Source organism: Paramisgurnus dabryanus, chromosome 21 (genome assembly GCF_030506205.2).
Source record: "Paramisgurnus dabryanus chromosome 21, PD_genome_1.1, whole genome shotgun sequence".
NCBI classification, from domain to species: domain Eukaryota; kingdom Metazoa; phylum Chordata; class Actinopteri; order Cypriniformes; family Cobitidae; genus Paramisgurnus; species Paramisgurnus dabryanus.
The window spans coordinates 2,978,527-2,989,005 of NC_133357.1; the positions used below are offsets into that span (position 1 = coordinate 2,978,527).

The 10,479-nt window shown below is 37.3% G+C and overlaps 1 long non-coding RNA gene across 1 annotated transcript; it reads right to left on the minus strand.

Moving 5' to 3' along the window:
- Positions 1-1,125: 1,125 nt before the first annotated feature.
- Positions 1,126-9,793, minus strand: LOC135776029 (uncharacterized). Its single transcript, XR_010544014.2, has 4 exons — positions 9,103-9,793; positions 8,255-8,344; positions 5,549-5,717; positions 1,126-1,524 (listed from the first exon to the last, which is right to left on the minus strand). It is a non-coding gene; the product is annotated as an uncharacterized lncRNA (long non-coding RNA).
- Positions 9,794-10,479: the final 686 nt, after the last annotated feature.

Sequence of the window (10,479 nt, forward strand, 5' to 3'; positions counted from 1 at the left end):
GGGCGTTAACCCAGTGGTGGTTTTAAAGGCCAGGAGCAGACCTAACAAAGAGAGGAGGGATGTGCGCCCTCTTTGGCTAATTTTTTTTATAAAAATTCATGTGCCCTCATAATCTTTAATCAAAAATGCAAGTCTCCTCTCCTCCTCAAAACAATCTCTCTTTCTTTTCGTACTTAATTTTCATGGCTGTTTCAAGTTGATATAATTGATCACATTGTAGAGTGTATTTATATATGTATGTATGCTTTGTATAAATTACACTGTAAAAAAAAAAACTGTAAAAAAACGGTAATTTTCTGGCAGCAGGGGCGCCAGAAAATTTCTGTTAAAAAACGGAAAAATACTTTCAGAAAAAAAAACTGTAAAAAAACTGTAAGAAAACGGTAATTTATTTTCCTATAATTACAGTTTATTACTGTTAATCTACACAAAAAATCCTAATAAAACAATTAAATCTTTTAATTTTAACATAAATTAATTGTTAAAATACAGTCATACACCTCTAAAACACAGAAACTTTGTCTTTAAAAAAAGGTTTTAAGTACAGATAATAACTGATATACTGTAAGAAAACGGTAATTTCTTATCCTATAATTACGGTTTATTACTGTTAATCTACACAAAAATATCCTAATAAAACCATTAAATCTTTTAATTTTAACATAAATTAATTGTTAAAATACAGTCATACACCTCTAAAACACAGAAAATTTGTCTTTAAAAAAAGTTTTAAGTACAGATAATAACTGATATACTGTAAGAAAACGGTAATTTCTAATCCTATAATTATGGTTTATTACGGTTATTCTACACAAAAATATCCTTATAATACCATTAAATCTTTTAATTTGAACATACATTGTTAAAATAACATGGTTAAAATATTCAAACACCTAAAACACATAAAAATTCTTTAAAGAGTGATAACTTTTTTTTATAACAGTTCTTAAACTTTTTTTGCAGTTTAGACTGCAAAATAACAAAGATTTGCTTTAATAATAAAAACAACAACAGTAATCTTAATTTTGTTTTATTTGTTATCTGCAAATACATGCTGTGATCAACATTTAACAAAGCATTGTTTAGCAGCACGCACGCACACACACACACACACACACACACACACACACACACACACACACACACACACACGTTTTATGAAACTGGTTCTCCCCACTGGTTAAAATTACCGGTCTTTACTGGGAGCTTTTTTTAACTCTTTACTTTGAAATGTACACAATTTAAAACGTGTAAACACACGTTAAAACGCTGCACTCACTCAAGATAACAGTGAGCCACAAAATACAAGCAGAATGAACGCTTTACACATTACAGAACAGTATATGAACTAAATGGAAATGTATGAAACAGAAAGAAGCTGGCATGTGAGATGTCTACTCTCGCCATTCAAAGTCTGCAATTTTTGTTATCAAAGAAAGAACCTTAGGATTTACGGACTGCTGTTTTTTAGATTGCTGCTTCTCCACTTTGGTCCCCCTATCTGGATTTATCCTGAAAAGGCATCTGTGAAGACAGAAATACTTTAATATAGTGCTACAAACATTTTTCATAATCAGCAATTGTGATGAGCCAGGTAAAAAGTACTTAAACTGAGCTACACAGGTGACAGACATATCTAAAGGTATAGTTCACCCCAAAATAAAAGTTTTCATCATTTACTCAACTTTTAGTTGTTACAAACCTGTACACATTTATTTCTTCTGTTGAACACAGAAGATACTTTGAAGATTTGTTTGTAACCAAACTGTTGATGGACCCTATTGACTTCAATAGTATGGAAAAAAATAATTTGGAAGTCAATGGGGTCCATCAACTGTTTGGTTACAAACATTCTTCAAAATATCTTTGTGTTCAAAAGAAGAAATTCATACAGGTTTAAAACAACATGAGTGCAAGTAAACGATGACAATTTTATTTTGGGGTGAACAAGTATCTCCCATTAAGCAACTGTGCCTACAATGGCTGTGATGCATTCCAACAACCAGTGTTAAAGGAACAGTATGTAGGATTGTGGCCAAAACTGGTATTGCAATCACAAAACTTGTGGCTAAAACTGGTACTGCAATCACACAACTGGTGGCCAATACACAACATGACAACATAAACATCAGTTGAGGGCTGCAACTCAACTGTTTAAATTTCTTACATACTGTTCCTTTAAAATCTGCTGCCAGTGTCAACATCTCCATAGATCATAAAGGAAGTGTTATACCATGTCCTAACCAGCCGTGACGGCGACAAACAATGATTGTATTTTAGAAACTGTGTTGTAGTTCCAGCCGCGATGAAATAGAAGCAAAGTATGGCAATGATAATCTCAGGTACCGTTTATGTGCTTTATTTAATGTTAAAAGCGTGTAATGTGACTTTGAATATCATTTATTGTTCCCAACCTTGTAGCCGTACTACCTCAGGTCTTACAATTTCACAAATGGAAACAAGAACGTTCAAACTTCATTCTATAACAAAGATTGCTTTAATAACTCCGTATGTATTTTTAATAGTTTAAAATGGTGTAAAGTGTAAAATAATACATTTTGATTTATTATGTTTTTAACAAAATTAATCTCTGGGGCCGTGCATTTGCCGCGGGAGCCCGCCCACACGCTGTTCTGATTAGCTGTGGTTTTTGATTGATTTTGTTGCATCTTGTAATCGTGTCTGGTGTGGACAGACAAATTGCTTGTCGCTGGAATCTTATCGCATCGTGTCTGGTTAGGACACAGTGATAGTCGCACCACAAGATTGATGGAAGGTGAAAATGTATGCCGTTTAATCAGACCCAAAAGTTACGTGCACAAAAACCACGCGCAAGCGAGAGATACGAGCGCGCAGAACACTTCGCGCGCACGAAAGCGTCCTCGCGAGCGCCCAGAACATTTTGCGCGGGGAAAAGCGTCCCCGCTAGAGCGCACCTCCGCTCTGCGCGCACAAATGCAGTCACGCGAGCAAGGGCTGGGATGAGCGCTCGCTCGACTCTCTCTATGCTCGCGCGGCTGCACCACACGCGCTCGCTCAATCAAGATCAGTTTTGGGACTTTGAGGGTGAGAGATTGACTGATGTCTCCGCATCCGTGATTGGTTTTTTGATTTAATCAGTGACATGCATAATCCGTCACACAGATAGAGAAGACACGTTTTAGTATGACCATTATGTCGGAGGAGGTAATTTATGTTAAAACATTAGTTTTGTTTGATCCATGCAATAAGCTGCAAACCAAAAAAATAACACCAATTTTTAAGGTATTATATGGTTACGGTTTAATTAGATAATATCATCTTGCAATATATACTGTAGGCTACAATTACATAGTCTGAACCAACTCTGTGACGTGACAAAGTTAGCATGAGCAAACTTTAGTATAGTCCTGTACAAAGCTTTGCAAGGTGATATTATCTAACCATTTTAATTTGAGTGGACCTTATTAGCATGACAAAGACTGTTCATGTATTCCCAAAGCATGTTCAGTTGGCCTGTGTAAAAATAAAATAAAAAGAAATAAGATATACAGTGAAAATTTTAAAATGGAACAGTAAGATTTTTGTTAAATATACAAAGCAAAAATAAGTAGTATAAACAAAGATATATATATATATATATATATAAGGACGTTATACAGAATGGCTGTGTGTGTGTGTGTGTGTACACACATAGCCATTCTGGACCTTTTCATGTTCAAAATAGCATTGATTTTTTTTTGCCATAATATGGTTCATTTTATTAAATTATCTACATATTAAACAACAAACAAAATTGATACCTTAAATTAGCGTTTTTTGGTTATTGTTTGCAGCTTATTGCATGGTTTAAACAAAACTAATGTTTTAATAAATTACCTGCTCTGACATTAATGGTCATATTTAAACGTGTCTTCTCTACCTAGAGTGACTGGATACAAATTGAGGAACAGAAGATTATGCGTGTCACTGATTAAATCAAACAACCAATCACACATGCAGAGACATCAGTCAATGTCCCGCCCCCAAAGTCCCAAAACGGATCTTGATCGAGCGAGCGCGTGTGGTGCAGCCATGCGAGCATAGAGCGAGTCGAGCGAGCGCTCATCCCAGCCCTTGCTCGCGTGACTGCATTTGTGCGCGCTAACCGGAGGTGCGCGCTAAGCGGAGGTGCGCTCCCGCGAGGACGCTTTTCCGCGCGCGAATAGTGTTCGTATCTCACTCGCGCGTGTTTTTTGTGCGCGCGACTTTTGGGTCTGATTAAACGCCATAAAAATGTAATGTCCAACAGGGAAAAAATTGTGATCTATTAAATCGGAATAGACAGTTAATAATGTACCAATACCAGTTGTCTTCCCACAGATGCCAGGGGCCTCATTTATCAAGCGTGCGTACGAACAGAAGTGTGCGTAAATTTTGCGTAGGAACAGTTTTACGCAAAGTGTGGAATTTATCAAATTGCACTTATACGTAGAAATGTGTGTAAATATACGCACAGCTCGGAGCATGCGTACGCATAGCATCTAGTGGTAGAATACCGATACTACACCGGATCATCCACAGTGTGTAAAGAAGTGTGCATTTATTATCCACAAGCAGGTATTAAAAATGATTATTGTTAATATAGTAACAGCAAACCAGTGTTGAATTAATGATTTTTTTTGTGACTTGTTGTCAAATTGGTGTCTACCCCTATAAAAGAAAGCTCAGACAAATGCTTGACACAGCCGATGATGCTGGCTATGCAGCTGTCCAAGGTGGAAAGTACTGTCTTTGTCTGTTCTCCTCCAGTTGCACTGATTTCACGTCGGTGTGCTGTGACGCATTTTTTGACTGATAATTTAAATGTCAAATCACTTTTTTATTTCTGTAAGTGTCCTCTCCTCAGACCCAACGGAATTAACCGCACTGGTAACATGTTCACAATGCAGATTTTTTTCTTTTGTTAGTCATTCCTCCCGCACTAAGTGAACCAAACAGTATGTGTTATTTGGATTTAACCTCATCCACGCGCAACTCCATTTCTGTGTCTGTAAAGTCCCTTTTTTCACTTTCTTTGCCATTATTGCGGTGAGGGGAAAAAGCACAACCACGTGAATTCAAAAGGGAGGTGTTGGCACCATATATGGATTATTGGAGGCGTTTTGGAATGCAAATGAACCATGAACGTGCACGAGCTTGGTGCTTAAGAACACGCGGGATTTATCAACAAGGATTACTTACTGATGTGCGTACGAACCACGTGCGCACGTTTGATAAATACCGATTTTTTTGTACTTACGCACATACTAAATTTCATTCGTAGGACAAAATATAGAACATTTTCTACGCACTGTTGATAAATGAGGCCCCAGAAATGCACAGAGTCTGCTCATTTTGCTCCTGTCATTGAATAAATGTTGTAATGATCTTGCCATCAAATAAAATTTATCTAGACTTTCTTCTGTTACCGGTTTCATGTCCATTAATTTCCTAAATGGATAATTGTTTATTTATCCATCTTTGGGCCATATATACACACTTTTTGTTCTTCAGGAAATGCATTTTGTGGTTAAACTTTAAGTCTTACCTCTGCATGAACTCCAGAGTTGCTCCAAGTTCCAGTGGATAACTGATGTTAAGGCAGTAGTAGGATACGAACATCATCAGAAGGGCATCACCACAATTTGTAACCCCATCTTTCACGATGGTCTGGTCCACAGCAATCATCAAGTTTTCAGCTGTGAGGGGAGAACTCCCTACAGTACATAGGAAAATAAGAAGTCAAAAACATTGTCTGTCAAAAAAAACCACATTATTTGGCTCGCAAATTAGCACAACAACAAAACCTTACTAATCTGGGTTTTACCTTTCCATGTTAAAGGAACACGCCCACATTTTGGGAATTTAGCTTATTCACCGTATCCCCCAGAGTTATAAGTCCATACATACCTCTGTCATCTCCGTGCGTGCTGTAACTCTGTCTGACGCAGCCCCCGCTAGCTTAGCTTAGCACAAAGCTGGAAGTGAATAGCTCCAGCTAGTATACTGCTCCCAATAAATGACAAAATAACACGAACATTTTCCTATTTATGTGTTGTGATTTGTATAGTCACACCGTGTACAAATAACAAGGTGATATGAGACACAGCGATCTTTTAACAGTATACATACTGGAAACTATATTCTCAGAAGGCGAAGCACTGCTACTGGGTGTAGCAGTGCTTCGCCTTCTGAGAATATAGTTCCCAGTATGTATACTGTTAAAAGATCGCTGTGTCTCATAAGACCTTGTTTTTTGTACACGGTGTGAATATACAAATCACACCACATAAAAAGGAAAATGTTCGCGTTATTTTGTCACTTATTGGGAGCAGTATAGTAGCTGGAGCCATGCATTTCCAGTCTTTGTGCTAAGCTAAGCTAGCGGGGCTGCGTCAGACAGAGTTACAGCACGCACGGAGATGAGAGAGGTGTGTATGGACTTATCTAACTCTGGGGGAGACGGTGAATAAGCTAAATTCCCAAAATGTGGGCGTGTTCCTTTAAAAAGTTAAGGGTGTCCACCAAAAAAATAATTCTCACAGTAACTGTATTTTCAAAACAGACAGTTTATCTGTGTAATACAAATTAAGATATTTAAAAGTTCTCAGCTGTTTTGATCCAAACAATGTAGATGAAAGGCAACCAACATTGAGGATACACAAAGATAAAAGCATGAGTGTAATCCATTTGACCCATGAGATTAAATTCAAGTCTTCTGAAGCAATACAATCACTTTACTCTTTATAAATATAAAATGCAGTTGTAACACTCAATTTAAAATCACATAAAATAAATAAGGCCGTAAATGAAACCAAATTTGTCTATACATTATGGCAATGGTGATTAATGCAATTCTATGCTAAAAGATATGACATTTTGTATGTGATGTTGATGTACACTAAAATGTGTTATGATTTGATACTGTAGTTAATAAATCTCATAAGTGACCATATTTGTTCAGAACACTTGAATTAAAACACGCGTAACGTGGATTACATTAAAGGACAAGTTCGGCCTTTTTACACTTAACGACCTGTTTTCAGATTGTTTATGATGAAATAGAACGGTTTTGACTGAAATTTCGACATATGCGGCTGACCCAAGAATTTTCGGATGTTTCTGTTTTACCTCACAGCTCTACAATGGGTTTAATGGTGCACTGGAACAATCCTTCCTAAAATGCATTAAACTTTCGTTTACAAAGAAGTGAAACTCACCGAGTGGTCAGGGGTGTTCACTGGTATGCTCACACAAAAATCGCTGCAAAATACGCATTCCAACAGGTTTTATCGTAGTTTTTGCCAACTCCATTGACTTGTATTAGATGTGCTGTGAGGTACGGTATTACTCCGCGCCGGGAACTTTGTCTCTATTCTTGAAATGAGCAATGGCGGATTAGCGCCACCACCTGGGCTGGAGTGTCTATTATCCAAGCTCTAAGCAGAAGAATGTACGGGTGTGAGGCGTTTGGAAAAATAGGTCCACAAGTTAACAACGAATGCTAAAACAGCTGTTGGAAAGCATCTTTTGCAGCGATTTTTGTGTGAGCATACCAGTGAACACCCCTGACCACTCGGTGAGTTTCACTTCTTTGTAAATCACATCTACTTGTTCCACAATCATCTGAATAGTGGATGAAGGTACAAGGTATTTGGCCTGTAACTTCATGTAAAACATACACAAATTTCTCATATATAGCCCTTTCATATCTGGTGGGTCCAGGATATCCTCAGGCTCGTCAATGCTTACATCTGACGGACTTTGAGCAACATCAAAAGACTGGCTTGGCACAGAATCAACAAGATACATAGCTGACACGTGCACAGATGCAGCTTTTTCATGATTTCTAGAAATGTGTGCCGTAAAAGAGGACCTCAATGAAAAGGCTTTGCCACAGCCTTTAAATGGGCACTTCACCTCTTCTTTCTTTGAAACATGCAACTTTAAATGACCTAAAAGATCTTTCAGATCAATGCATTGTTTCTGGCAATGTGGCTTTTCACATTTCAGACCCTGTACGGTTTCACATTGTGACACAGATGACCGCCTATGTTGGCGCAACATATGACTTTTAAAGGAATTATACTTGATAAACTTTGATTTGCACCCAATTACACAACAGGCATATTCACCATGTGCTTCATTTGTGTGTAATTTTTGATGATTTACATACCCTTTCACTGTTTCCATAGAAATGCCACATGTAGGACATGTGAAAGCTTTTAGAACACTTGCCATATTGCAAACTTACTTAATGTTTGAGCTTGAAGGCTTCTGACTGATCTCAGTTCCAGAAGTTCCAGATAGCTATTGTTCCAATTCCTGGTATTGAATCAAAAAACTGAAAAAGAAATGAAAAAAATTAGTTTGCATAATGTTTGTGCAAAATTACATTACAAAAATTGTAATACAGCAACATTAATTTTCTTTATTTACTTGAGTCTCAGATTCAGTCACAAAAAATATGTAATTTAGGCATTTCTGAAACAGTCACTCAGTGTTAAGCCTTTAGAAATTGAAATAAAGTGTGTTTGTTTCTTAAACCTTTACAATGTGACTATCTAGCACCACACTACGAGTATTTTCCTTATGTTATTTTAGCTGTAGAGTGCTATATTAATTACACTAAATTTGCTGACTTTTTTTGAGAATCGTGGATGGTTTTGCTAGAGAGTGCTGTTAGTGTACCATTTGAAACCAAAGTCAACGTTGACTTATCACTTTAACCCAAACAAGTATCTTTTTCTAATAATTTTGACCATGTTTTGGGCCAGTTAATGCGCAGCATATTTGAAAGCTGTCGCTAGCAGTGGTCAACTTTAGTTAGCTAAATTTTTTAGTTAGCCAGCCACGTGCCACACAGTCACGGCCACAAAAATACAAGCCAGCACAAAGGTAATGTTCTCATAAATGCAACGTTAAATTGCGTTCAGGTAAATTAACGTTAACACAAAGCTAAACTGCATCTGCAACCTAACTAATGCAACATCTGACATACATTACTTGTTTTGTTTTCGGTCGTCAGTCTTAATGTATACTCTAGCTATGTCAGTACTGCGTTGAATTTTTGAATGTGTCAGTAAATATTTTCGATGTTACCTCTCACAAGTGTTGCTTCGTCGAAAACAGCAGAGTAGTTCACCAGCGCGCCGCCGTCTTCATCATGTCGCGCGCTTCTTCCTGCGTGCGCCACCAACGTAGCAGAGGTGTCAATTCTGATTGGCTTAAATAATTATTGCCGTGAAAATGATTCGCTGAACACAGAGGTTTTTGATTTGTCTTTTGCATTGGTTTTTGTAGCTTATTATTTAAATTGCAACGGTCTTTTTTTTTAAACAGCTAAACTTACCATACCAACTTTATTTGTTAAGCACTATACAACAACCAAAGTTGTCCAAAGTGCTGTACAGAAAAATAAACATAAGTACAATAAACACGCACTAGGGATGCCACAATTCTCAATACAATATTGAACCGGTCGGTTGGACCCCCACGGTTCAATTCACGCATGTGATTTGCGGTTTTTCGGTTTATCCATTCAAATCTGTCCGTTTTATATTCCCTGTACTTCAGTTAGTGTGTTGCGTGCCCGCATGATCTGCGCGCTGGGATATAAAACTTAAACGCCTTCCAGCGAGTTGATATCCAGTCACTATGCACTAGCTGCTTTAACTGCTTGCAATGCTGGTGTCAGATTTCATTCGCGCAGTCACATGGTGATCACGAGCAGAAAAATCCGACAACAAATAAAAGCAGCATTACTGTCTTTTAATTCTGTGGTGTGGATTAATTATTTGCGCGAGTAGATTACATGATACAACATCAATGTAAAGATGCAAATTCGCGCGGGGCAATGCGAATGACCCAAATTGGCTTTTTTTGCCGCAAACGCGCGTTATTTACCTCAAACACGTCTTCCGCGGAAAGTTCAACTCCAGAAGAGAATTTGCATGATGCTAAAAGTAATCTTGAGTAAGAAACGCATTTTTGGTTTCTACAGACAGCATGATGTTGGACTTAACAGTAGTGCATTAAGGTATAGCCATCAAAGTTTTATTTACTCAGTACAGGTATAAAATGGCCAATTTATGTTTACATGTGTTTATTTTGTAAATGTAAGAATTCACGTGTTCCCCAGTTTGATTAGGATATCATTTTTATATATCTTTATTTAATAATATCTTATATTATTTTATCAATAGAAATGTGTATACACTAGAAGTGTGTTTTTTCATTTACATAAAATAAAGAGATTTGCAATTAAAACTAGTTTTTTGCTTCTTATCATCTCGCTGTTCCTGTTACCTAAGCATAGAAAAATTTAAAACGATTTAATAGGCCAAGTCCCCTGCTAAAAAAACAGCATAGACCAGCATAATTCCCATGCTGGTCCATGCTGGTTTGTTGCTGGTTTAGCTGGTGGTCACCAGCATATCAGCACCAAAACACACCATATGCTGGTCTTGTTGGTATGAC